Below are 27408 nucleotides of genomic sequence, written 5' to 3'. Positions count from 1 at the left end.
AAATAAACAAGTGATTTTAGAGAAACGCTCTTCAAAAGTAAATATTGTGGTGAATTTGAGTCAGAGCCAGCCCATGAAAACCACCACAGTGGACATTCCAGGCAAGCAGATCCCTCATTCCACGCTCCACTTGCCTCCCAAAGACATCTCCTACTCACCAGCCCTGGACCTGTTTTTCGTCCTCCAAAGCTTTTCCAGGAACCCCCCGTTTTCCACCATCTCATTTGACACCAAACAAGCAGGGAAAATATGGCCCATCACCAGAAATATCAGCATAATGCTCCAATTTTCCCCCATTTGACAGCAATCAGGTGGAGACTAATGGCTCTGCTCCGTGACTAAATCATTTAGCACCAAGGTATTCTGTCTCGTTCTCATTAGGAAAAGAAAAAAATATTCCAATAATCTCATTATCCTGATGTGAAGAACAGTAAAAATACCCCAAGACTAATGGCTCCTTCAGCACTCTGGCTCTGTGGGATCACTCAGGCAGGTTTATGGCTCCTGCCACAGCATCTGCACCACGTTCCAGCAGCAAGGACTCGCCTCCCCTCCAGCACAGCCCTGCTCCTCCTGCTTTGTTTCAAGCCACACTCACTTCTGCTCTCCCTGCACACTTTTATGTACTATTTTTAACTAACTTCAATAGGAAAAGAATGTGTCATGGAGTGTTAAACTTTATGGAAATTCTCCTGGAGAATAACATAATTTCACGGTGCATTACTCTACAATGACCTGGTACTTGAACAATTAATTTTTAAGGTACAGCCTTTTTCTTCCTGTGCTCTATTTAGCTTTTTCCTAAACCATCAACAAGACCAGGATTCCTTTATATATATATACATATATTCCTTTCTCTTTATGATCTGAGGAGACAGTTAAAACCTCCCAGCATGTGCTGCATTTTCACAATTCATCATGCAGAATATTCTGTTTGAAAACAGAGAGAAGAAGGGGAACCGAAGTGCTCCAGGATTTACCTTAATTATTTCTACCTCATGAATCTGTTGCCATTTCTCAGCCCACCTTATTTTCTGCTGAAAGTCTTCCAGAGTTTCCCAGAATGCACTGAAGCCAATCCTTTTTAGCACAGAGTGGCAAATATGCTGCGAAGCCTCACTTTTAGGGCTGGCAAATAGAGCCTGGAATATTCCCAGTGAAGCTGGTGGGGAATAAATGCTATGTCAAGAAACAGGAACCAGGATAACAGACATTTTTTGGAAGCATTAATGGCTCGTCCCTGCCAGATGCAGCACCCAAAGCAGGATTTCTTCCACATTTTGTGTCCTCCTGGGGTTTATATTCAACCTTCCAGTGGTGCCCTCACACGGATTTCTTAGTTTTGAAACCTATTCCTTCAAAGCCATTGTATTTCCAGCTGTGCCATGATATGTGTAAACCCACTTTCCTCTCGAAAAAATTGCCATTTCTGACTTGGTTGTTGTTTTTTTTTTTGTTGCCTGGTAATACATTGACTTTCTAATTTGTGCATATCTGCAATTTCTATGGAACTGTGCAAAACAAGGATCAGCAAAGTCATTAGAGCACGTCTCTTCCAAGCCATAAGATTCCATGGTAAAATTAATCAGGGTAAGAAATAACTCCCTTAATGTCAGACATTCTTCTCTTCTGCTACACTAATCCAGTGGATTAACTCTGCCATCTGCATATTAAAATCAGATGTTTTGCTCTTTATTCCCTTCAGTGCCCACTTGCCATCCTTCCCTTGCAATAAATTAGCTCTGGGGTGGTTTCGAAAGTTTTGGTGACCACTGAGACACATCCCAGCCTGGAAGGCAGGAGGCTCTCAGGGCCACCCCCTGGAGAAATAAAACTGGGTTTGCTGTCACTGCTCCAAAAAGCTGCTCCAGGTTTGCCCTGGGCCAGCTGGAGCAGAAACAGGAACAACCCTGGGCCATGAGGGGTCTGCAGGGCCAGGGATATCCTCAGTCACTGAGGGCTCTGCTCCTGGGAGGGATGAGAAGACTTTTCCAGGGAGAGCCAGGGATATTCCCTGCCCCTGAGGGCTCTGCTTCTGAGAGGGATGGAAGACTTTTCCAGGGAGAGCCAGGGATATTCCCTGTCCCTCAGGGCTCTGCTCCTAGGAGGGATGAGAAGACTTTTCCAGGAAGAGCCAAGGATATTCCCTGTCCCTGAAGGCTTTGGCTCCTTGAGGGACCAAAAGATTTCTTCCAGGGCAGAGCCAGAGATATTCCCTGTCCATAAGGGCTCTAACTCTGTGAAGGACAAATAGACTTTTTCCAGGGCAGAGCTAGGGATATCCCCTGTCCCTCAGGGCTTTGGCTCCTTGAGGGACCCTAAATGTCTTCCAGGGAGAGCCAGGGATATCCCCTGTCCCTGAGGGCTCTGCTCCTGGCAGGGATGAGAAGACTTTTCCAGGGAAAACCAGGGATATTCCCTGTCCCTGAAGGCTTTGGCTCCTTGAGGGACCTCAAATTTCTTCCAGGGATATTCCCTGTCCATAAGGGCTCTGTCTCTGTGAAGGACAAATAGACTTTTTCCAGGGAGAGCCAGGGATATCCTCTGTCCCTCAGGGCTTTGGCTCCTTGAGGGACCGTAAATTTCTTCCAGGGCAGAGCCAGGAATATTCCCTGTCCCTGAGGGCTCTGCTCCTGGGAGGGATGAGAAGACTTCTCCAGGGAGACCCAGGGACATTCCCTGTCCATAAGGGCTCTAACTCTGTGAAGGACAAGTAGACTTTTTCCAGGGAGAGCCAGGGATGTCCCTGTCCCTGAAGGCTTTGGCTCCTTGAGGAACTGTAAGATTTCTTCCAGGGATATCCCCTGTCCCTCAGGGCTTTGGCTCCTTGAGGGACCATAAATTTCTCCCAGGGCAGAGCCAGAGATATTCCTTGTCCCTCAGAGCTCCGCTCCTGAGAGGGATAAGATATTTTCCAGGGCTGAGGAAGAGCTGGGTGGTTTTCAGCCCCTCAGAAGCTGGGAGGAGAAGGAGCCAGCAGGGGTTGGGAGCATCCCAGAGCATCACTGTCACCGCAGGGACACGGCTGTTGGTGGCAGTGACAGTCACACCGAGGAAATGAGAGGCTCTGACACAGCTGTCAAGCTCCCTCCTTCCCCTCCAGGTCACACAGGGGTGTGAGATCTGGCAGCTCTTGGCACTGGGAAGTTTAAGGAGACTGGGTGATGTGTTAACAGGGCTGCAGAGTCACATACACGAGGCTGGAGCTCCTGAGGACGCTTCAAACCCTCCCCACCCTGGCAAAGTCGTGTCCAGGGTTAAAGCAAACCAGAGAAAGGAGAGGTGGTAAATACCCCATCACAGAGAGGGAGACAAGAGTGGGGAGGAAAAGTGTCTTAAAGCAAGTTGGCCTGTGAAATGAAGCTGTTGTCTGTCACCCCGGGAACGTGTTTAGTCAATGTAATTATTCCCAGGCTATTCTCTGGCTCCAGCAGCCAAAACATTCCCATCAAACTGGAACACAGAAAGCCTGTCAGTCACCAGCGATTTTTCAGTCTCAGTGAGCCTTGATGGAAAATGCAATTTACAAAAGGGAATCAACATTTTTCCTTGCAAGACATCGATAAATGACACTTTTTCTGAGATGCTCTGGTACCTCATAAGCACTGTAGAGCTCAGATCCCTTGAGCATTTTCCTCATCTGCTGGGATTTTGGCTGGAACACAATTTCCTGCTCTCCCCAGAGCAGTCACAGGATGGAGTTCACGTACAAGGGAATTGTTCCTATCCCAGAGACCTCCTGGTACAGGGGGGTTTGAACTTGAATTAAATTGACTCTGTTTCAACTCTAGAGCTGCTGAACTTCTCCACACTGGTTGCCTGGAAAAACTGGAAGCTACAAGACAGCAAAACAAATCCTTGGCAATCGATGCCCTTGGATGGATTGGGGTGATTTGTTTGGTTTGGAGTCAATACAGTCCTTCCAATGCAACCACAACTGTCCCCAGAGAGCCCTTAGGATGTCCCTGGAAATAAAGGTGATGGGAGCAGCATTTTTCAGAGCTCCTGGACACAACAGACCTAAATATCTCTGCTGAGAACTTATGTTTGACTGTGTCAATGCCCCACCAGGGACCTGGACCTGCTGACAGTGGCCAGGGTTTAACAGAAAACAGAGGGAATATTCTGTTCCAAACACAGCTGGTTTTCTCCTCCATGGACAGTGGTGATGCACAGGTTGCAAAGAGCTTTAGGGGGATCAAAGTGATTACATTTCTATCAATGATTTCAAGAAGGTAATTTGCTGTTGTTGCATCTCAGGAGCTTAAATTTAAAGTTTTGAAGTGTTTGAAGTCCTGTGGGTAAAGGAACTAATACAGGACATGTGACTAATGCTGGGCTGAGTAGGAGTCCTACATAAATAGATAATAAAAATATCTGAACAGTCCTTCTCCTTTTGTACCTTGCACACAGAATATCCTGAGCTGGAAAGGACTTGCCAGGATCACCAAGTCCAACTCCTGAGTTTTGTATTCAATGGATTTCATGAGAAAACTTCCCAAGACAGTTCTGTTTCCATGACACTGTGACACCCACAAATAGGCAAAAAGGAACTGTCACAGGAATCAGGTTCAACTGTGTGAGTGGCTAAACAGCACCCTGCATTCAGAAAAAATTATATTTACTCAGGATTTTTTACCCCCCTCGTGAACATCTTACCAATATATATAAATATTTATGTTGTTAAATAGCAAGGAATGATTAGAAGCAGGTGTTTAATACTGGGAAACAGGTCCATTATTATAAAAAATGAGAACTTGAAAGCAATGAAAAAAAAAGGACAAACTTGAATGTGAAAGAAGCTGTTTATGTGTAGATTCAGCATAGGGAAAGTAGCAAAAGCAAATGTGGCAAATCCCCTTTATTATTATTATTATTATTATTATTATTATTATTTTCCTCTAATTTTTACTATGGGATCTGTTGGTTGAGGAAGTTGCCTGACAAAGAAACCACAAAGCACAAAATGGCAAAGTTTTAAGTAGAAAAAGCAGCTGCTCCAGGACAAGATAAATCCATTTGTCCTCTCAGAATCACTGCAGCTCCTGAATCCCATTGGCAGCTGTGCCATTTTTCCCATTTCCTGCTATTTAGAGACCCCCCCTCTCGGTGTGATGCACAAGGAGGAGGTGACAGCCAGGTTTATTTTCAAATAAGGGTCAGGTCACACTCTTACTTTATGTCTGAGGTGAGTTTTTGCTGCCTTTGAAAAGGAGATGAGAATTAAACTGCAGTTTACCAGCTCATAAAGGAGCAGTGGACAAATTACCCAGCTCGGCTCTTAGTTAAAAGTGACAAGCAGGACTATAATTCACACTCAGACTTTGAATTTAAGTAAAGTCCCCAGCACTAAATCTCACACTTTAAGCTTTCTTTTGTGTTTCTGACTCATTTTGTGCTGGGAATCGTTTAACCATCGACTTTAACTGCTAATACAGTTCCATGAAATGCAAAGTATAAATCAAAATTACTGGATCATTCAGACTCTCTCTAAGTAGTTGTTTATATGGCATTTTTCTCCTGCTGCTTTTGTGTGGCTACAGAGACACCATCAAATTATGATGTACTGCAGGCACCTCACTAAGATCTTGGCAAACTGTTGCAAATAAAACCCAGCCCATTTAATTATTTTCTTAGTTATACAGAGCTTAAACGCTCATGAAAATAAAAGGCACTAAAAAGGGGGCAAGTACAGTTATTCATCAGCTGAATGATGAATAAATGGAAGCTGTTGTAATTAAAACAACAAAAAAAGCTCTTGGTCTCTGTGCAGATGATCAGGGGAACAACACCTGAGCTTGAGACAGGAAGGATTAACTTAAAGAGTTTCTTAGCTTGGAAATCTATATAAGAAAAAAAAAGGCAGAAATTCCAAACTAATGATGACATATTGCTCTGAATTTTCTTTTTTTTTTCTTTTTCAGACCACTCCAAAGCAGTTCATGTGATTTCCTTAAAAGAGTTTCTTAAGGAGTTAAGAACTCTTTCAGAGAAAGGGTTTTTTTTTGGACAAAAAAACTTTAAAAGAGGTTATCTTTTAAAATTATATTTTTAGGTAATAAGTGATGAGAATTTCTGTTAAGACCAAAAAAAATCCAGACCATTAAAAGGAGAAATAACTAAAATGATGGAAAAGAAAGCCTTCCAAAGGACAAAAAGCTGGGAAACAATCTAATGAGGATTTTCACCAGGCATGGCCTGAACTCCCATCAGCAGAAGATTGTGCTGAAAGGGACAGGGATATTTCCTGAGAAAAAAACCCCAAATATTTAGGAATATCACTCAGGAGCTACAACCTGGAGTTCTGGGGCAAAGGAAAATGGAAGGGAAGCCACAAATCAAAGACCTCTCTGTAAATCGAGCCTGTATGTTCATTAATCCCAAATTAGCACATTAAAATAAAGCAGCAGTTGATTAATATCCCTAAGTAACACTTGGAGCTGAGTGAGAACTTGATGCTAATTTACTTGATATTACAGTGCATTAATAAAGAGACAGTCTCCCTTCAGCAGGGAGGCTCTTGGAATTCAGCTCTCCCAAACAAACAGTGGGAAGCAGAAACACATGGCAGGGAGGGATAGAAAGCTCTGCTCCTCCTGCCCTGGTGGCAGCAGGGAAAGCACAAAGGGATGTTCCTTTGGGAAGAAAATAGAAGCATTGGAAGAAAAGCTATTGGGAGTTTTCCAGGGAATTGGTTCCCTGTTGGGAACACACCAGTTGTTGCAGGAATTGTACTGGGAGCAGATCCAGCCCTGGGAAAACTTGTCAGGCAGCAGAAACACCTTGGAAATGGAACTGGGGAGTCCAGACATGGGAGATTTTAGTCTGAACTGGGCAGATTTGCAGGGGGGAGTCCCAAACCTGCCCAAGCTTGGGTAGGAACAAACACGAGATTCCCCTCCCAGGGAAGGGATTTTATCAGCTGGTTCCACAGAATGATGGAGGAGCCACTTGTATTTCACACATCTCAGCTGAGGATACCAACCATAAATATTTTTTTAAATGGGAGACAGAAGTTTTCAGTTCCCTGCATAAAGTGTCTTCACTAATATTGATAATTTTTTGCCGTTCACCTCGTCTGAAAATACCAATATGCCAATAATGCACTTCAACAGCTATAAGACACACCATTAAATTTTATGTAGTTGCCCCTCCACTGATCTTACAGGACATAATTTCTAGACAGAACCTGGTGCTGAATAAATAGAATTCTGTCACAGCCATGTATATCTTGGGAAGCAAAGATGTTGGGATAATTGAGAACACACGTGGTCATGAAACATGAACCACCACAGACTCAGGTCCTGCACGAGAAGTAGAAGAGGAAATCACATGAACTGCTTTGGAGTGGTCTGAAAAAGAAAAAAAGAAAAAGGAAAAGAAAATTCAGAGCAATATGTCATCATTAGTTGGGAATTTCTGCCTTTTTCTTCTCATATAGATTTCCCCAGTGCCAATATTCCTCGTGTTGAACAAATTAAAGTGACAAAACTCAATATGGAAATGAAGATCATTAACATATCAACCAAACTGTCGATATTCCAAAAACCAGCCCGAGCTGCCAAATAATCCTCTGATTAACGACTTGGGGGTGTCAATTAGCACTGCAGCCACCCCCTGCCCCTTGCCCACAGCCAGATGTCCTGAAAGAATCAACTGGTTCACTGTGGCAAAGAGCATCCTGTTATCTTCGTGTGATCATTGCTCTGCTATTTAATTGCTTTGTTTCTTCAGGAAAAGTCTGTTCCTTAATTACGCTGAGCTGATAATTAGTGCAAAAGTGAAATCTTGCAGTTCAGTTTGCCAGGTTCTGGATTTTTAATCACAGAATCCCAGAACGGTTTGGGTGGGAAGGGACCTTAAAGATCATCTCGTTCCACCCCCTGCCATGGGCAGGAATTACCCCCCAGTGAAGGATTTTTGTTTCCCAACATGCTTTGTGGATGTACTTCATTGCCATCATCCCATCCATGCAGCCTGCTTTTTTTTCCTGAAAAGGGCTCTTCCACAGATTTCTGGGCGTCAAAGTTCATTATAATCAGCCTTCTCCAATTAATTCTTCAATTTCTGAATGATAGAATTACAAAACTTCTGAGGAAGCCACAGCTATCAAAACAAAAACCCCGGGAAACGAGGTTTGTGTGCAAGAATTTGACAGGGACTCTAACAACAGATGATCATTTCCAATAACAATACAAGAAAACATTTTCCCGTGGAATGTGTACCAGAAAAATCTGCAGCAACTTTCACATTATAAAAGCAAACAGAAGGATCACCGTGTGCTTCTCTATCAATTGATATTTACTTGTTTATTTGTGAGATGGTTTTACGAGTGGGGCCAATAACTTATTCATTACAACTGCACAAACACTGATTTAGCATTTGCGTGCCCAGCTCCTGACCTGGAGATGTTTGTCTTTCACTTTTATGAGCTATAAAAGCTTTGCAAACAGGGGGTTGGAGTGGAGGCTGACAAGCCCTGGCAGTGAGGATGGCACAGCACCGAGCACACATCCTTCAGCACTGACATTTCCTCCAGTGACACAAGGTCATGCAAGCCATGAATGGCAAAGCAGAGCCAGGAAAAATGGATATTAATGAAGTGTAGCTCTGAGTAATAATGCCATGAGCAAGCCCTGATAACAAACACATTCTCCTAATAACATCTTCAATTATCTTCATTAATGCCTGTCCGTGGCAGAATGTGCAGTGCAGCCCTTCAGGACCACAGACCCTGCAGGATTGGAACACACTTGGACTGATTCCTCCAGCTTATCCAGCAAAGTGCTGGTTGATGGATGGCTTAAAGGATGATAATATGCATTTATCATGATTTTTTTGGGAGCGTATGCCTTCATCATGTCAGGAGAACTGGAGGTTTGAGCGGGGTTGCTGCATTCCCGGGAGATGTGTAGGCTCTGAGGAGACAGAAACTCTGCCTGGCAAACGTGTGCAGCCCTCCAGTGCTGGTGGGATGAGCAGCAGAGCACTCCTGAGGTGCACAGGGGGGGCTTCCCAAACCTGGGACCCTCGGGGGAACCAAGAGACCCACCAGGAACCCCCCGTTGTGTGGCAAGACCAGGAGCAGCAGCAGCCAAACCCCCCTCGTCTGCAAAACGAGCCCCTGGGGAGCACTGACGGCTCCAGTTGCACCAGGGGGGAGGTTTTTGGACATCAGGAAAAATTTCTTGACCAGAAATGTTGTTCAGCCCTCATTTTACAAGCAGGGCAATAATTCCCAGGGCAGTGGTGGAGGAGTCCCCATCCCTGGAGGGATTTAAAAGAGGTGTGGATGTGGCACTTGGGGACGTGGGTTAATGGTGGGCTTGGCAGTGCTGGGGGAATGGTTGGATTTGATGATCTTAAGGGTCTTTTCCCACCTTCAAATATCTATAATTCTATGATTCTTTCACCCTGCCACACACTGGAGTTCAGCTCAGGTCCAGCTGTCCTTGGCAAACATTCACATCACATCCCATCCCATCCCTGCTCCTCCTTTTCAGAATGAGCTCTGAGCTTCTGAAAGATGCCAGGCAGCAGCTCTAGGAAATTAAATCCTTTATTCAGAATTTAGCTCAGCATGGCACTGACATCCCCCTCAAATTGGCTCTCAACTCTTTGAGTCCTATTTTGGAAAAGAAAATTTCCAAGGAGAGGAGAGGTTATCAGTCAGCAAACCCTGGTGAGGCTTGTGACAAAGAAGGGATAATTAGTGCTTTCTGTAAAAGCATCTTTTAGGATGTGGCCATTATCTCTATTTGAAGGATGAAATTGAGACTAGAATTTCTGATAATACTTGGAGATATTTACTGTGAGTGAAAGATCCTGAAGTACCAACAATCCCCTCCCTTCTCAGCATCAGCTCTGGGCCATTTATGGCTCTCTTAGGATGATGTTAAAGACAACACAAAACTAATTATTTTATGTATTTGCCAACACTTGTGTCAGTTCTAGGTTTTCGTTGACTTGAACTTTGAGGTTAGGACATTCCAAGTGCAGGAGCTGAAAAGCTTCCAAGGAAGTCCCTCACTGGCTATTTTTAAAGCTGTTTTTTCTTTTTCATTGCTGCATGTAAAAAGGGAAGAATTTTAATGTTTAAAAAAATTAAATAAAAAATTAAAAATTAAATAAAAATAAAATAAAATAAAATAAAAATTAAATAAAAATTTTAGAAAGTAAAAACGTGTCCAAACGTGAAGAGAGGGAAACTGTGCAAGTCCTTCTCTCCTCCCAGACCTTGCTGAAATCCTGGGTAATGGGAAGGAAAAGCTGCAAGAGATTTTTGTGTCACCACTGAAGCCTTGCCTGGATATTTTTATAGTAATTTCAATTTAATAAAGTCATCATCTGTAAATTTGCTCTCCTCTCCTTTGAATTGGAAAACATTTAGTCTCAACCCCTGCAGCCCTCCTGTGATCACACAGAGATGCTAATGAGGTTATGTCTCAATCTCGTCCTCCCTGGTGCAAACACACTAAGTGAGTCTTTTCAACTCAGGAACCTCATTTATCTTCAGCAAGTTGCTCTCTTGTTATCGTGGCTCTACTGCTAGTCAGAGCAGGGACAGCTCTGGAAAAGAGAAAGGTGGAGAGGAGGAAGGTGGAGAGGAGGAGGAAGGTCAAAGGAAAGGAGAGGACGGTCCTGGTGCAGCTTCACCTGGAGTTCTGGGGCAGTTTTGGGTGGCACAACATAATAAAGCTGTTGGAGAGGGTCCAAAGGAGGGACATGGAGATGGGGAAGGCTCTGGAGGGGCCACATGAGGAGGAGCTGAGGGCACTTGGTTTGTTCAGCTGGAGAGGAGGAGATTGAGGTCAGAGCTCATCAAGGGCTGCAGCTCCTCCCAAGGGGCAGCTCCAACTTCTGCTCCCTGTGAGCAGGGACAGGACCCAGGGAATGGCAGGGCAGGGTCAGGTTGGGTCTCAGGAGAAGGTTCTTCCCCCAGAGGGTGGTTGGCACTGAACTAGCGAGGTGAACACCCCCTGCAGAAGCAGGGTGACCTTTTTGGGGGAGGATGTTTTACTTCCTAGGCTATGTGAGCTCTGTCCTGCTCTTCAGGCCAGTTATCAAGGGCTCTATCAAAGAGGGTCCAAAGGAGGGACATGGAGATGGGGAAGGGTCCGGGGGGACTCTGCAAGGAGCAGCTGAGGGCACTTGGTCTGTTCAGCTGGAGGAGAGGAGCCAGAGGTCAGAGCTCATCAGGATCTGCAGCTTCCACACGAGGGGCAGCTCCAACCTCTGCCCTCTGTGAGCAGGGACAGGACCCAGGGAATGGCTGGAGCTGTGCCAGGGCAGGGTTAGGTTGGATATCAGGAGAAGGTTCTTCCCCCAGAGGGTGGTTGGCACTGACCAGGCTCCCCAGGGCAGTGGGCACAGCCCCAAGGCTGCCAGAGCTCAAGGAGGGTTTGGACAACACCCTCAGGGACAGGGTGGGATTTTAGGGTGTCCTGTGCAGAACCAGGAGTTGGGCTGATGCTCCTTGTGGGTCCCTTCCAGCTCAGGATATTCTCTGATTCCCTGGGAATGGAATAGTTTTTTCATGGCAAGGGAGTTATTGGTTAAGTTTCAGAGTTTACCCACGTGCTGGGCTCAGAGTAACAACAAATAAAGACACAAAGGATAATAAAGGTGGAAAATAACAGGGCGCCAAAGCAATAGAAGGCTTTGTCAGTGGAGGGGGTAAACCCTACACTTAGGCCAGATCAGAGGAAGATGGGAGGAATTAACACAGCAATCAGAGGTTTAAGGGATCAGGATTTAAAGGCCTTGCTGTCATTTGGGAGATATGAGGAAAACTAAGCACCTTCTAATAGTAGAACATCACACAAAAGGATTTGAACCATATTTATGTGTACAATAACGATTTACACCTTTCACCTTGTAACTCAGAGCACCTACTGAACTCAATTCCACAGCTTTGAGAGTCAGGAGGTGCTGCAGGTACCCTGAGCAGAACAAGAAACACAGCTGGGCTGAGGCTGCCCAGCCCCACAAGCATTCCCACACCTCCCAGCTCCATTCAGGAACTCCCAATAAAGTTTCCCAGCCTGCACTGTGAGGAACAAGACACGGATAATTTTTTTGGGAACCCCAACTGAGCAGCAAACCCAGTGAAGAAAGAACAGATACCTGAACATCCAAGGTCTTGGGCTTTGATCGTGGCTGGGTTTGGGTTTCTTTTTAAAAAAACCTACTTGGCTTATTAATGATTAGCTTTTATTAGCTATCTCACATAAGTTTTGGATGCATGGAAACATTTTTCTTCTCGAGTTTTACCTCTGCAGTGCCCAGAAACCACAACGCTGATGTGCAGCAGCCGAAACGACAGCCTTGAAACTGAGCCCTTGTTAGCACAGCCACACTACAAATCTGCCCAGAGCAGGCTCCAGAGTAAGGTCTCATCTTTGCCAGAGAGATGAAAAAGCTGAAAAACAGCAGAAGAGAAAGCAGGAGTTTTGTGGGTAGAGAAAGAAAGGGCAAAATAAGTGATTCCATGGGGCTGTTTGAGTGCGTCATCCCCGTGCCTGCAATGATCCCTGAGAGGCAGCTTTTAAACTTGACCACGTTCAACCTCTGCTGAAGAACGTTTGCACACGAAGAAAAGGAATGGTAGGAGTGTTTTGTGGGCTGTGACACTCCAGCCCTGCAGATCCCAGCTCCCCAAGAGCCAGCAGTGGGATCCTGGGAACAGCTCCATGTAGGTGCAGCACCCACACTGCTGGGGTGTCCTTGCTGCCTGTGCAAAAGGAGCAGTAAATAAAATAAAAAACCCTGGTCCAATTAAAGGTTCTATTAGTTGGTAAATTATGGCCACACTGCCAATAACTTCACTCCATTTAACTGCCAAACCTGCCTGGACAGAATAACCCTTCTGAAGGACAGATATTTGAGTTTTCACAGACAAGACAAAGGATAAAAAAGAAACAAAAAGAGTTCTTTTCTAGCATAAATCACTGAGCTTTGGCTGATTTAATTTGATTGACAAAGGGTAATGTTAACTATATAGAGCAGATCTTAATTCCAGTTGGAACTGGACATCAGGAATGGACAGGCTTGCCTGAAATATTTCACAGCAGAAGCAGGATGAGCTCCCTGAGCTGCCTTCAGCCCATCACAGCACCCAGAGGGATGGCAGGGGCAGCTCACAGGGACTGTGGGAGAAGGGGGAACAACTCCTGGGGGCAGCTTTGCTTTGAGGGGTGAGGAAATCTGCTGTGGCTGTGACAAGGGATGGTTCTGCAGGAACCACCATGAGCCCTGTCCCTTCTCCAGCCCATCAGATCCCTCCTGCAGCTCCCAAAAACTGATATTTCCCCCCCGTGCTGTAGAACAGGAGGGTGCAAGGTGTGAGGGCTGCACGGCAGCTCCCCCAAGCCAGGCTGCTTTCCTTGGCTTCACAAAAGCGCTTCCACAGAATAAGGAACAAAAGGATTAGGGAAAGGTGTGAATAATGCACTTCTACCCTGTCTATCCCCGCTTGCTGTAACAGATTGGTAAAATAACTTCATCCACCAGTTTATTAACAGCTTGCCCTCTCTTGTATCTCACCTCCATAATGAGATAGAGCAGATATGATGGATTACATTTTGCCTCCTGCTTCCATCCCGAATGAATTATCATTTCACTCCCCTCTCAGCCTCGTGGCTTGGCTGCCTGCAGCCCATTAAGAGCCGGGAAGTGGGAGGGGGAGGGTGAAACTGGTGCGATGTAAAAGGTAAAGGTCCCTCTGAGAAAGCAGCTTTAATTTTCAGACTGGAGGAGAGACGAAATTAAAACAGACCGAGGAGATTCTCTCCCTTCCATTTCCTCTGGCAATCCCAAAAAGCAAACAGAGCAATCCAAGTGCGGGAGGATCGGGGAGTTCAGTCTCAAAGTGCTGGGTGAGGGCTCGGCTCCCAGACACCGTCAATCACCATGAGCCGGGCTGGGCTTTTTCCTCCCTACCCAAAATACCTCATTCTGCAGCTCTGCCCCAGCAAAAGCCCTCGGAGAGACGAGTATTCCCAGAGCCATAACTCTTGCCCTGTTCTGACAAGAAGTGCTTTATCTCATCTCTCTTCACACACGAGTGTAGGAGTTTTACCCACACACATCAGAACAGATCATCTCAAACCTAACACACACTTTTGTGCATCTGAATAACAGAAATCAAGAGCTTTTTCCAGCATATTGAAGGCTTCAGCTGTTCCAGATAAAATCAAGGTGCTTCAAGATTTTCTGGGTGTATCACAATGCCACTAAATACCTGGTTTCTTCCCCACGGAAATAAAGCTCCTGCCTGACCCCAATCATTATCTCATCAGTCTTGATACATCAAGGAAATAGCACTCCCAGTTCTTGCTCTGGCTACTGCTTTAAAAATTGCTCGGGGTGCTCACACAGAGCCAGGAATTTTGTGTGTCCCTTTCTGCAGAGCAGAAACCTCCCAGGAGCACAACCCAGCACTTGCCAGCGGAAGAAAAGAGTTGCACAGCCCAGCCCTGAGCGGTTTTGTTGTGTTGTTCAGCAGGAAGTTTGTGTAATTATACCGTGGGTAAAGACATGACAACTGCCTTTTTTTTCCCTCCACTTTCAAGCCAATTGAGCGCTATGAAAATTCATGAAGCGAAAATTAAGAAGCTTCAAGCAGCTTCGGCACTGACCCTCTGCTTTTCCTTTCCCTTTGCCAAGAATTTGTTACAGGTTCTACCACCAAGAGCTCCTCATTCTTCCCTATAAAAAACATCAGAGCTCACTGTATCTTGTAGCAGCAAAAATCTTTCCCCCCACCAGCACTGCAGCCTTTACAGCTCACTGATATTCTCTCCTCACCAATATTTCCATACAGGGTTTATTTTGGAGCATATTTTAGTCTAATGTGAAGGATGAGTCCAGCAACCATTAGCTAAACATTGTAAGTGGGTATTTCAGGGGTGATGGCAACTGTATCTAAACAGGCAAATTAAATCATAAAACAGTTTTAACTTTAGATAAACTCCATGAGTGGCTCACTACAAGAGAACTAAAAAAGAGAGGAGAGACTGGGCTGACCCAGCAGCTTTATCAGACACCTTTAATTTCCATCTTCAGAATTTCATGCTGCGGCGAGAATATGAAAGATATTGATTTTCGCTCGTACCTACGGTGCAGGACAAGATCTAAATTTGATTTTCGGTTACCCTCGTGCTCTGTGCAGCAGAGACAAATCAAAAGCAGCAGAAAAACCCGTCCCTGGGGCAGGTGACCTTCGTGGCAGACACTGCAGTGACACCTGAGGGCACCAGCTGAGCAGATCCAGCACCTTCCAGGCTCACATCCACCCAGGGGCTGTAGGAACAGGCTTTGGGATGGCTCCCAAAGTTCCCATTAGCAAGGTGAACACCCCCTGCAGAAGTGGGGTGACCTTTTTTGGGAGTGTGTGTTACTTCCTAGGCTGTGTGAGCTCTGTCCTGCTCTCCAGGCCAGTTATCAAGGGCAGTCATCTCGTCCTCCCTGGTGCAAACACACTAAGTGAGTCTTTTCAACTCAGGAACCTCATTTATCTTCAGCAAGTTGCTCTCTTGTTATTGTGGCTCTGCTGCTGGTCAGAGCAGGGACAGCTCTGGAAAAGAGAAAGGTGGAGAGGAGGAAGGTGGAGAGGAGGAGGAAGGTCAAAGGAAAGGAGGGGACGGTCCTGGTGCAGCTTCACCTGGAGTTCTGGGGCAGTTTTGGGTGGCACAACATAATAAAGCTTTTGGAGATGGTCCAAAGGAGGGACATGGAGATGGGGAAGGGTCTGGGGGGACCCTACAAGGAGGAGCTGAGGGCACTTGGTTTGTTCAGCTGGAGAGGAGGAGATTGAGGTCAGAGCTCATCAGGATCTGCAGCTTCCACACGAGGGGCAGCTCCAACCTCTGCCCTCTGTGAGCAGGGACAGGACCCAGGAAATGGCTGGAGCTGTGTCAGGGCAGGGTTAGGTTGGATATCAGGAGAAAGTTCTTCCCCCAGAGGATGGTTGGCACTGAACAGGCTCCTCAGGGCAGTGGGCACAGCCCCAAGGCTGCCAGAGCTCAAGGAGTGTTGGGACAACGCTCCCAGGGACAGGATGGGATTTTGGGGTGTCCTGTGCAGGGCCAGGAGTGACTTGATGATCCTTGTGGGTCTTTTCCTGGATATTCTGTGATTCTGTGACTCTGCTGGCACGATGTGTGATTCTTCCCCTGGACTCGGCGCTGGTGAGGCCACCCCTGGAGTGCTGTGTCCTCAGTTCAGGAAGGATATTGAGGTCCTGGAGCAGGTCCAGAGAAGAGCAACAAGGCTGGGGAAGGGACTGGAGCACAAGTGCTGTGAGGAGAGGCTGAGGGAGCTGGGGCTGTTCAGCCTGGAGAAGAGGAGGCTCAGGGGAGACCTCCTCACTCTCTGCAACTCCCTGACAGGAGGGGGGAGCCAGGGGGGGGTTGGTCTCTTTTCCCAGGCAACTCTCAGCAAGACAAGAGGGCTCAGGGTCTTCAGCTGTGCCAGGGGAGGTTTAGGTTGGATATTAGGAAGAATTTCTTCACAGAGAGGGTGATCAGCCATTGGAATGGGCTGCCCAGGGAAGTGGTGGATTCTCCGTCCCTGGAGGTTTTTAAGAAGAGACTGGATGTGGCATCAGTGCCATGGGCTGGGAACCACAGTGGGGTTGGATCAAGGGTTGGACTTGATGATCTCAGAGGTCCCTTCCAACCCAGCTGATTCTATGATTCTATGATTTTATGTTGCTTTTGTGCCAAGCCCACCTTCCCCTTGGCCATCACCCCCACCCCCTGAGCACCCTGTGCTCCCCCAGCACAGCCACCACCCCCCTCCCAAGCTGCCCAGAGCCAGCCCAGGTGCTGCTCCTCGGTGATGCTGAACCCCCCTCTCTCAGATATCAAATGATTTCCAATGTCACGAACCCAGCTTTGCAACCAGGGCTTTGGCTTACAAGGATTAAAGCTCAAACACTCAGATCCTGTGTTCTGTGTCTAATAATCCTGTAATAATACCTGCCCGAGACTCAGAAGGGGAGAGAAAATAAAGGGGTGAAAACAAAAGAAAAAAAAAACAACAAAAAAAAGGATAGGTTTTTGGATAGATTTTGTTGGATGTTCCTGAAAAACAAGGGTGGGCTGGAAAAGTCTGCTCCAAACTCGCCCCCGTGAGCAGAGCACGGGATGAAAGGAGAGCAGAGGAACTCTGAAAAGACAAGGAGCTGACTTTGACAGATGGATGTAAATGTGCCTTTCAGAGCAGGAGAACAGTTGATTCTAAGGCATGAAATCAAATTAGTGCATCTGCAGCTGCCTATGTGTCATCCAGCTTCATATTTTACACACTAAAGACATTTTTTAACCTCATGTTAGCTACACTTCTTCTTTTTTTTTTTATTTTTTTTTTTTTTTTAGTATTACGCTCCAGGACTTGCAAAAATGGTATTGGCAGGTATTAAAAATGAAAGCTGAAGCAACGGTGCAATCTGTCTCCTTTTCTATTGTGACATGACAGAAATCTTTCCTGGACTCATTCACTAGAAGGTAGAAGTCTTGGAAAAAAAACAAATTCCCAGCCTCAGCTTCTTCAAGAAATGCAAAAGTCTTCAAAAGCTGTAAGCCAAAAGTATGATTTTGCATTTCAAGGAATCACAGAATGATTTGGGTTGGAAGGGACCTTAAGAATTATTCACTTCCAATCCACAACCCCCTTTCTGGAGGAATTAGAGGCGAGTTGGTTCTCTGACCATCTCACCCCTCCACAGGTTCTCCCACATCCCCCCAGGAGCCCCCAGCACCAGGCCCATCAAAACTGGCCCTGGGATGTGTTCCCTGAGCTGATGAACCCTCTCATTTTTATCCTGATATGGCTGGAGGAGCAGTGCAGGATCATGTGTCTGCACACATAGATAAAAACTCTGTTAAAGAGCAATTAAAGCTATTTGCTGTCCATGTACAATGTAGCTTATTGCACTGGAGCCATATGGAAGTTAAATGATAAATAATTAAAAAAATGATTCTTTTAAAATAAGAGTCTTGCTTGCAGTCTGGAAAACTTTCAGAGCTTTTAACTCACAACTTACTTGGGATTTCAAAACCTGAAAACAATGCAGGCAGCACAAGTGATTCAAAACTTGTTGTCTGATTTACATCATAAACACCACAGCACTTCATTTCAGCTTTCCATGAGCAATGATTACATTACAGAATGCCTGCCTACAGCCCTCAGAATTGATCCACATAAAAAGCTGCACTTGTACAGCTTTTATAACCAATTCCTGAGGGTTTGGTCCAAAAATCAGTACAGGATAAAATTAGGCAGAGATTGATTTATGTAGAAGGAACTGTAGTGGCAAGGCTGGCAGTTGTATATAAACTGCAAGTGGGAATGGCTATTGCCTGAACACAAATCAGATTAATTGTAACAGAAATAGGAAGACAGGAGGTACAACTTCTTTCCTGTTTTCTCTCCAGACTAATCTGTGAGCCAAAAAAAGAAAAAAAATACGAGCAGGGTGATTGTTTCCCTGTAACACAATGAGACAGCAAAACAAAATGAGGGTTTCACAACTCCTGATGATTTGATTCCTGGCCCTGTTGCTCCATTTGTCATCTCCTGGATAGCAAAAAATCAAGACTTAATCTGTTACCAAGTGCAGAGTTTTATCAAATGAAGGGACCTGAGAGCTGGATCCTGCCCTGCAATGATTTTTTTCCCTGCCTTCCTTAAAAAGTAGAACTCACCCCTGCTGAGTGAGTCAGGGAAAAAAAAGCCAACAGCTTCTGCTCCCTGCCAAGGAGGATTAATGTGGTACTTTGGTATTTTTCTATCAATTCCTCTGGTAGAGAAATGGGATAAACTTTTCCAAAAGGTGCCTCAGATGCCAATATAAGTATGGGTGAGTGAGAAGGTGCAAGGGAAAAGCTGTTTTGTGCAGGGTGCTCTGAGGTGACAGACCCTTCCTCAGGACACGAGGTGTGAACTCTGGAGGAGGCTCTGCCCCCTCCTAACCTGCAAAGGCCTCTGAAGAGCCAAAATAAAAAGTAGGAAGGAAGTAATTAAAGGTTGTACAAGCTCCAGGCACTTAGATATAAGAACTGCATCCCAACCCATCCTGAAAAATCAGGGCCCATTGGTTGTTTGTTTTTATCACGGGGGAAATCCCACTTGGGCACCCAGAACCCTCTGTGAGAACAAGTTGCTAACACAAAGACTTCACCACTGAAATCATTTCATCATCATGTTTCCTGTCTGAACTGCTGTAGCCTCATTATTGGTGTTGCTTGAACACCAGCAAAAAAATCTAGTAGGAAATGTCTGCATTAGGACGTGATCCAAAAGCAGCTCTTTTTATGTGGATCTTTCTTCTCTGACTCAGCAAAACCCCTGATGAATAATCCTGCTGGCAAAACACCTCCCCAGCCTTTAGCCTGCTGCAGCACTGGATTATTTCCCCCCCATCCCACCCCACTTGCCTTTTCCTTGAAAACCCAGTGATGTCTCTGTCATGTTCCCATCTCAAATCCCCTGTTCTTCCACACGTGTTACATTCGTGACTCCCGCTGTGGTTGCACCCTGAAAGCAAAGTGCCAAACAATGCAGGGAGAAACAGGGGGGAAATCAAAGCATTTTAGAAACCTTAAGCTTGGCAAAAGCTGTGTGTAATTTTGCTTAGGCTGCAGGTTGGCTTGGGAAAACAGTATCAAAGCACCATCTTTTCCAAGTGCTTGAGATTTACTTTTTAAGTTTATTTTTACTGCCTATTGTAGATCCCAGACTGACAGCTCTGAAAACTCTGGTTTTTCCATTTATTCAAGAAGAAGGAGAAGAAACAACTCAGCCACAACAGAGGTATGGGATATATCCTTCCTAGGACAGCACCTGGAAGGGTTGGGAACCCACAGCCCAGTCCTGCTCTTGCTTTACTCCACCCTCCCCACTTGTGACCATGGTTGTGAAAGGCTCAGCCAGAACTCTGAATTGACAATCCACTAATGACCAATTGATGGAAATTTCACAACCAATCTGCTCACAGACCATGAGCCTGCATACAAATGGAAACAGAATATAATAAACTCTTCAGTGTCTGGGAAGACCGAGTCCCCCCAAAAGCCACTGCTCTGCTGTAAAAGCTCCTTTAAAGCAAAACCACAAGGGATTGGTGTTTGGTGTGTTGTAAAATTCCCATTTGAGCTGATTTCACAGTGCTCTGACTTCATTCACTATTAGCAAAGAGACCTTTGTTATATTCCTGGAGATGATGGAGATAAGGCTGGAAAGTTCATCTCTGCTCCATGATCCTGTGTCTGCAGTTGGACCATCCCCCTGTTTACCAGCAGCTCCAACAGAAGTGCTTGAGATTCTTAATTCACAGCAGAAAACCACAATTTCTAGAGCAATCTTTTAAAATAAAACCACTTGTACCCATAAATCTCTTGGAAAAAGTGATTTCTGCAGGTACATCCCCGACGTTATGAGATGTTCTCATCATGCATCACTTCCCCATATCTGGATGCAAATTACAGGAGCCACATTTCCCAAAATCAGCATAAAGAAGTTGAAAATGCATTAGGTGGGAGAGTAAACTTGGCTGTCAGTGTAATATTTCTATTACAGCAGCCACCCAGTTGGAAAAAAACCAGCTCGTCCTTGGGACGATAAAAACGAGCTGAGAAATTTGTGCTGTGATTTTGGGACCTTTTGACACTTGCAATATTTACGTGTCACACCGAGTTTATTGTAAGACAGCAATTAAAACTCTTCCTTTTCCTATCTGAATTAAATCAGTTTGGTCCCTGGGACGTGAAGGGCTGTGAGCAGTGCCCAGATGAGCAACAGAGGTGCAGCCTCTGGCTCCCAAACCACTCTCTCTGCTCCAATTTCCCACTTGGCTCATAGAATTTACCAGAAATCTACATTCCCCATTTAACTCAAAAAACCATTTTCTGTTGAGCTGCTGGTGTTGGTGCTTGCACAGCTCACAATGAACCACCACCCCCTCTCCCCATGGGCATCACAACTCAGGCACTGCCAAGTGGGTTGAACAACAATCTGAGGAGATGGAGACCTTTGTGATCTGCTGCCTTGTGATGTGTTGTCAGAGAGAGAATGTTCCTCAAAAAGTGCAAGCACATGGGGATAGTGATGAGCAAAATTTTGGTGCAGCCCTGTCTGCTCTTAAAGCAAATCCTCCCTTGGGGTTTTACATTCCCACACTATGGAAAACCCCGTCAGCAGCCCCAAAGTGGCTCTGTCCCCTTGGAGCAGAGAGCAGCACTAAGAATAAAGTGAATTAATTAATTTCCTAAGTCACACTGAGGTGAATCATTAGTGGATTGTCAATTTAGAGTTCTGGCTGAGCCTTTCACAACCATGGTCACAAGTGGGGAGGGTGGAGTAAAGCAAGAGCAGGACTGGGCTGTGGGTTCCCAACCCTTCCAGGTGCTGTCCTAGGAAGGATATATCAGATCCCTCTGTTGTGGCTGAGTTGTTTCTTCTCCTTCTTCTTGAATAAATGGCAAAACCAGAGTTTTCAGAGCTGTCAGTCTGGGATCTACAGTAGCCAGGTGAGCTTGAGGTCAGAGGGAGGAGTGAAAATGAAGAACCATTTCCGTCCACCTGCAGCATCCTGGAGAAATCCCACCCAAAATCCTGCCCGTGCTCTCCATCACTGCTGCTCATGTTTGACTCTAACACAGCTCTGGGCTGTGCACTTGTTTCTGATTTCAATTTTTTTTTCTGATTTCAATCCTATGATGCAGGAGATAATTTACATTTACTTAAGTTTTCAGCTCTGGGAAGTGGTTTTAGGACACCACATGATGAAAGGCTGCCGGGAAGCCCCTCCATTAGTCCTAATGACTATTGCAACTAAATTACTGCAATCTCCCAACAAAAACAACCTCTTAAAAGCCACACGAGCAGCTGGGATCATCCCTGAAAGGGGCAGATACATCACTGAACCACACGGTAACTACCGGGGGAAACTCGTCGTAAGACGCAGGAACTCGTTTACAGGAGGTTTTATCCCATTTTTTTTTTGGCAGAAAAGAAGAAACTGAGATTTTGACTTCAATATTAAAATCTTAAACGCTCGGTTTTTCCCTGGAATCCTTGACGGCCGCGTTTTCCAGGCGCGGTGCTGATGCTGCTGATGCTGCTGCTGTCGCTGCGCTGTCGGAGAGCCCCCTCTAGTGCGATCCCGGCCGGCCCCGCTCCGCTCCCACCCCCCGCCAGCCCGCACGTATTTACTCCTTTTTCTGCTCTTCCAATGATTTCTGGGCAGCCCTGTTATTATTTATGGCTTTTGTCAAGAAAAGGGGAAAATTTAAGGCGAGCTCGGAGTCAACTCGTCGGCGGAGCAAAACCCGCCTGCCCAGAGCTCTCGCTGTCTCGGGAATCAGATAAAGATCTTTACTGTCATTATATGGACTAAATCTCATTGGGAAAGGCTGCACAGAGAACTGTAAAGATTCCACCCAGTCTCGGTAAACAAGTTTATATCCTTAATTTTCCAGCGCAGGCCTGTTAGAGCAGACATTGAGCTCTGCAGAGCAAAGGCAGGTTAATCAAACAGGTTTGAAAATGTAAATAAAATACTGCAATGAATGATATCTCTAAGTAGACTGATCTAAATGTTATCAAGTGAGAGGAACGACTTTAGGACCTGGAAGTGTTTCTGTTATCTGATTACATTTTCATGTTCTCTGAGGGGGGGTGGTTTGAGACTGTATATCCAGCTCTTAAAATCCACAGCACCTCTGCAACAGAATATAACCTGGATTTAAGGATTTACTGAGGAAACAAATGCATGCAATTCAAATTTATCAAGTATCTGTCAGTTCTACCAATAAGGAACGAAATTCAAATAAATAAATAATTGAAATAACAAGGGAATTTTTGTCTTCCAGGGGCAGAACATCAATCTTCCCAACAGCTCTGTCTCCAAGACCTTTTTCCCTGGTGTAATTCCCATATCCACCCCGGCAGGCTGAACAAGCACCCCAAAATAGCTCTAACTCTGCCTTCCCCATTTCTCTGACAAGGCAGCAGCAGAGACCTGAACTCCTCATCACAGGAGTGGGGGCTGCATTCCCTGTCCTCCACAACAGGAGTTAAAATCCACATCTTAATGTCACTCAAGACATTCCCAAGAGCAGGCAGAGGTTCCACCTGCAAGGACAGCAGGGCAATGGCTCCGTGCTGGCAGCCCTTGGCTTTGTGGAACAGCTACAAAAAGGCACCCCAGACTTGTGCTCTTCATTTCAGGACCTGTTTTTTGTGGTCCACAGCAGGGATGGAACAGCTGGCACTCCTGCAACTAGAGAGAGATGCCTTAAGAGGGCTGTCTAACCAAAAAACTCGGCTGTGCATCTCTGGGAGAGCTGATGAAAAATGTTACCTCTGCCTGAAAACCTTCCCTTTCCTCGGGACTTTCTCAGAGACTCTTCAGCTGAGGAGAGCTGGTCCCAGGAGGGTCCTTCATCACCATCCTCATCACAGCACACACAGAAACCTCCCCATGACCCCAAACAGACTGTTCCTCTGATTTGTGGGGCTCACTAAAGGATCAGGGCTCCGAGCTGCTGTGAAGGGGAGGATCAGGTCATCATTTCCACTCTTATTCTGCCGCTGGAAGGAAATATTTTATACTCCTCTAAGCCTCACATCCAACCCTTTTTCCTTCTTACCATTATGCCCCTGAATAACTGTTCATTCCTTACAGACACCTGAGATGCCCAGAGGTCACTGGGAAAAATGACTTGTGCAGTCACAGCTCTGTCATCTCCTCTCTGTCTTTTCTCCTTATTTTTATGGGGTTTTATTTACTTGCTACCTGTTGCCCACATACTAAAACCCAACCTCTCAGCAGCTTGAGTGCTTTGCTTTAACAGCCTTAAAGGCCCTGACCTGAGCCCTGAGACACCACTCCCAGGGTCACAGGGATGAATCATGGAATCATTAAGGTTGGAAAAGACCTCCAAGATCATCAAGTCCAACCTTTGACCAGCACCACAACACACACTAAATCATATTGTGAAGTGTCGTGGTTACACTCATTTTTGAACACTTCCAGGGGTGGTGACTCCACCAGTTCCCTGGGGAGACTGTTCCAAGGTTTAGCCACTCCTTCAGAGAAGGAATTTTTCCTAATCTGAGCCTCCCTTGGCACAACTTGAGGCCATTTCTCCCATCCTATCACTCATTGCCTGGGAGCAGCAGTTATTTCTACCCCTCCTGTCAGCTCCACAAGCCAGTGAGGAAGGTGACTGTGGACCTTCTTCAACAAGGTAAATACTGGGATTTGTTTGACACTTTGCCACAGGGAGCTGAAGAGGAATTTCCCTTCTGCTCCCATTTGTTCCAGGCACTTTCCATTCACAGCTCACCTGGAAAGTTACAGACTTCAGGGTCTGTGTCCATAGATCAGAACTCAGAAATGGATGCAGGAAAGGGTGATGAAGTACAAAGTAGGAGACATTGGCAAGATGGTTAAAGAAAAGTCTTTTTTCATTCTTTTTTTCCTTTTTTAACAGCTCTGTAGAGTGCAAATGTGAAAAAAAACACCCACAGCAACATGGGTTAAGGAACATTTGTCAATAAGAAAGAGAATAAAAGCAGGCACTAAAACAACAGAAATAATGACTCTACTTTCCAGATTTTGATTCCAAAACGTCTGGTGCCTCAGGCACTTATCTGAAAAACTCTTCTTCAGCACAGAACCTCAGTGTTTCGCCTCAAATAGTTGTAGTTAACAAATATTCAGTGTGTGTGTGTGAGAGAGAGAGGCACTGACAGACAGCCCACAGCTATATGGAGAGATGGAACTGCCAAGAGGGAATAGAAACAAAAACCCAAAAAATATTAGAGCAATACATCTTCAGCTTGGAAAAAAAAAATTGTTCCATTTTCTTTGGCTTTCCCTCCACGTCTGAGGGAGCCACGACCTTGAACTGCACCTAAACCACTGGGAACCACATGGGAATTGCCTCTTCCATGGGAATTGGCTCCTCAGGTGCAGAAGTCACTGTCCAGCCTGCTCAGCTTTGTCTGCTGGAGCCCAACACACAGTGAGGTTGTTCCCAGTGCTTTTCACTGTGTGTCACTCACTCTGTGTCCTCCATGAAAGAATGTGCCCAAAAGAACTGGGAAGATTGCTTTTCCTCAGAGCTGTGGTAACATCCACCTGGGATTACTGCAGCCTTTTTGCTTTCCTCTTGTTGCTCCTGGTTTTCCCACCCTGGAAGATGAGCTTTTCCAAAGGCCCAGGCGAAGCTCCAAACTCTCTCTGTGCCTTTTAACTGCGTTGGTTACAAAACCACATCATCAATATTTAAAGAATAACTGTTTTACAGCCTCCTTCCAGATGTTCTTGCTTTCATTATTGCCTTATTACTTAAAAAGACAACACAATGTGATATATTGGATGTATCATCCAACCTGACACTCGTCTGTGTGTCGGTGTCTGGTGGGAGCATCCTGTGAGAAACAACTTCATTATTTCCTGCACAGCCACTGAAAGGAAAGGAGGGTTTAAGGGCTGCCAGAATGCAACAGGAAAACCTCCCCAGGCTGAGCTGAACCCCTCTGCCCACGGACAAGGGGCACGAGAGGCAGTGGCAGGGCCAGCAAGGATTGTAAGGACCAGTCAACAGAGGGTATGATACAGCCACTACCCCCTCCTGGAGGAATCACCCTGCTGGTGCTGACTCTTCTTATTTACTGCTGTAAATACTGTTCATCTGCCTGGTTTCAAGTCACAGAGGAAATGATTTTGAGCAGAAAAAGTGTCCTAAAGCAAAGCCCAGAGATGCTCCCACCCCTGTGCAGGTTGTGGGGTGACTCCTGTGTGCGGTGAGACAGTTCTCAGGGAGGAGGCAAATCCCATGGGATGCCCAGAGGGATCTCTGCTGCTGGTGAACATCAGAGGCCTCTGGAGGACACCAGTGAGGCCTCTGCAGCAGCTGATTTTATTGTAGAACCCACTAACTCCTCCCAGTCCTCCTGAACAAGAACACACCGTGCAGTTCAGCCGGGGCAGTGAGGGCTCCTGTTCTCCTCCTGGAGAAGAACAACCTGGTGTTTTTCCCCAACATAGAAGTGACTCCAGAGAGCACAATTCCCTGCCCTGCTGGAAATACTCTCACATTCTCAGCTCTGTTATTCCCACTTTCCACAAGAAGGGTTTTGCCAATGATGCCAGTGAGGAGAACCAAGGGGAGGGAGTGCTTTGCCTACAGCCCCCTACATCATTTGGGTGAGGAGATTCTAGCCCTGCATCCCTCAACCTGGATATTCACCCTAAAATTAAAAAAATATATTAAAAACTCCCATTAATTTCCCTCCATTTGGACTTTCCTTCTCTGACATGAATACCCATATTAGCCAGTGTTTGATTACAAAATTACTTTGTATTCCATTTCAGATTGTTTCATCTGTTATCCAGGGATGTAGGAGGACTCTGAGTTGTGCCACCCTCCAGTTTCTGCCAATAATGTCATAATTTGATATGGAAACTATGCATGCTATTATATTTTAATTTGATATTTAAAACATGCTTTGGCAGCCAGCTGACTCCTTTTGAGGCATTTATCTGATTTCTCTCCGCCTTTTTATTCTGAAAATACTCAGAGGGAATATGTCCTATCACATTTTTGTTATGCAAACTGAATCTATAGAACTTCCAATTTCCTTTTTTTTTTTCCCTCTAGAATTTGGTAAATATATGAGCATGTAAAAAAAGGAAAATTGGGTAAAATTCAACCACATGCTACAGAGAGAAAACTTCTAGAGGTCTAAACTTAAATACTTGATCTTCATCATCTTCAGTCCTCACTGTTCTTTCTGCTCTTTCTATTCCTACTCCTTGTTTCCATATTCTTCATCCCTTCCATCTCAGTCTAGGCCTGCCCAAAAATCCTTATCCCAGCTATACTGCAGATTTCTGCTGCATCCAAGGAGCCAACAGGGAGATCCACAGCCCTGGGGAAAGGCCTTTGGCAGGAATATTGGAATATTTTAAAAGGAGGTGAGAAAAATCTCCCCCAGAATATTAATTGCACCTAACGAGCAGGATCCATCATGACTCAGGATGTTGCTGCTTTGCACCAGCAGCTGATGCAAATTGGAATTAGTCTCACTGCAAGCACTGCAAACACTCAATGTTAAGGATTATTAGGAACAGTTGGATGGAAAACTGGGAGCCTGCTGCTCAGGCTGGATCAATATTTGCAGGGCAGTGATGGGAAGTGATGAGGAAGGCGAGTGGCGCTGCCCGTCCAGCCCAGAGAGGTGACATGAAGTGACAGGGGAGGGGGAGCCAGCCCTGAATTTCCAGGATGGAAATTCCAGCACCACAAGGCCAGGTCAGCTGATGAAGCAGTTTGCCAGAGGAAAAAAAAAAACAAACCAAAAAAAACCACAAAAACAACCATCAAGCTC

General features: G+C 45.6%; 1 long non-coding RNA gene across 1 annotated transcript; it reads right to left on the bottom strand.

Annotated features, from left to right (window-relative positions):
- Nucleotides 1-11434: 11434 nt before the first annotated feature.
- Nucleotides 11435-27137, bottom strand: LOC113973312. Its single transcript, XR_003536186.1, has 3 exons — nt 27126-27137; nt 12952-12955; nt 11435-11506 (listed from the first exon to the last, which is right to left on the bottom strand). It is a non-coding gene; the product is annotated as an uncharacterized LOC113973312 (long non-coding RNA).
- Nucleotides 27138-27408: the final 271 nt, after the last annotated feature.

This window comes from Neopelma chrysocephalum, unplaced genomic scaffold (assembly GCF_003984885.1).
Source record: "Neopelma chrysocephalum unplaced genomic scaffold, ASM398488v2 Primary Assembly neopelma1_100, whole genome shotgun sequence".
In the NCBI taxonomy this organism is placed as follows: domain Eukaryota; kingdom Metazoa; phylum Chordata; class Aves; order Passeriformes; family Pipridae; genus Neopelma; species Neopelma chrysocephalum.
Note: the sequence above shows the minus strand (reverse complement) of the source record. Positions and strands in the feature narration are given on the sequence as shown.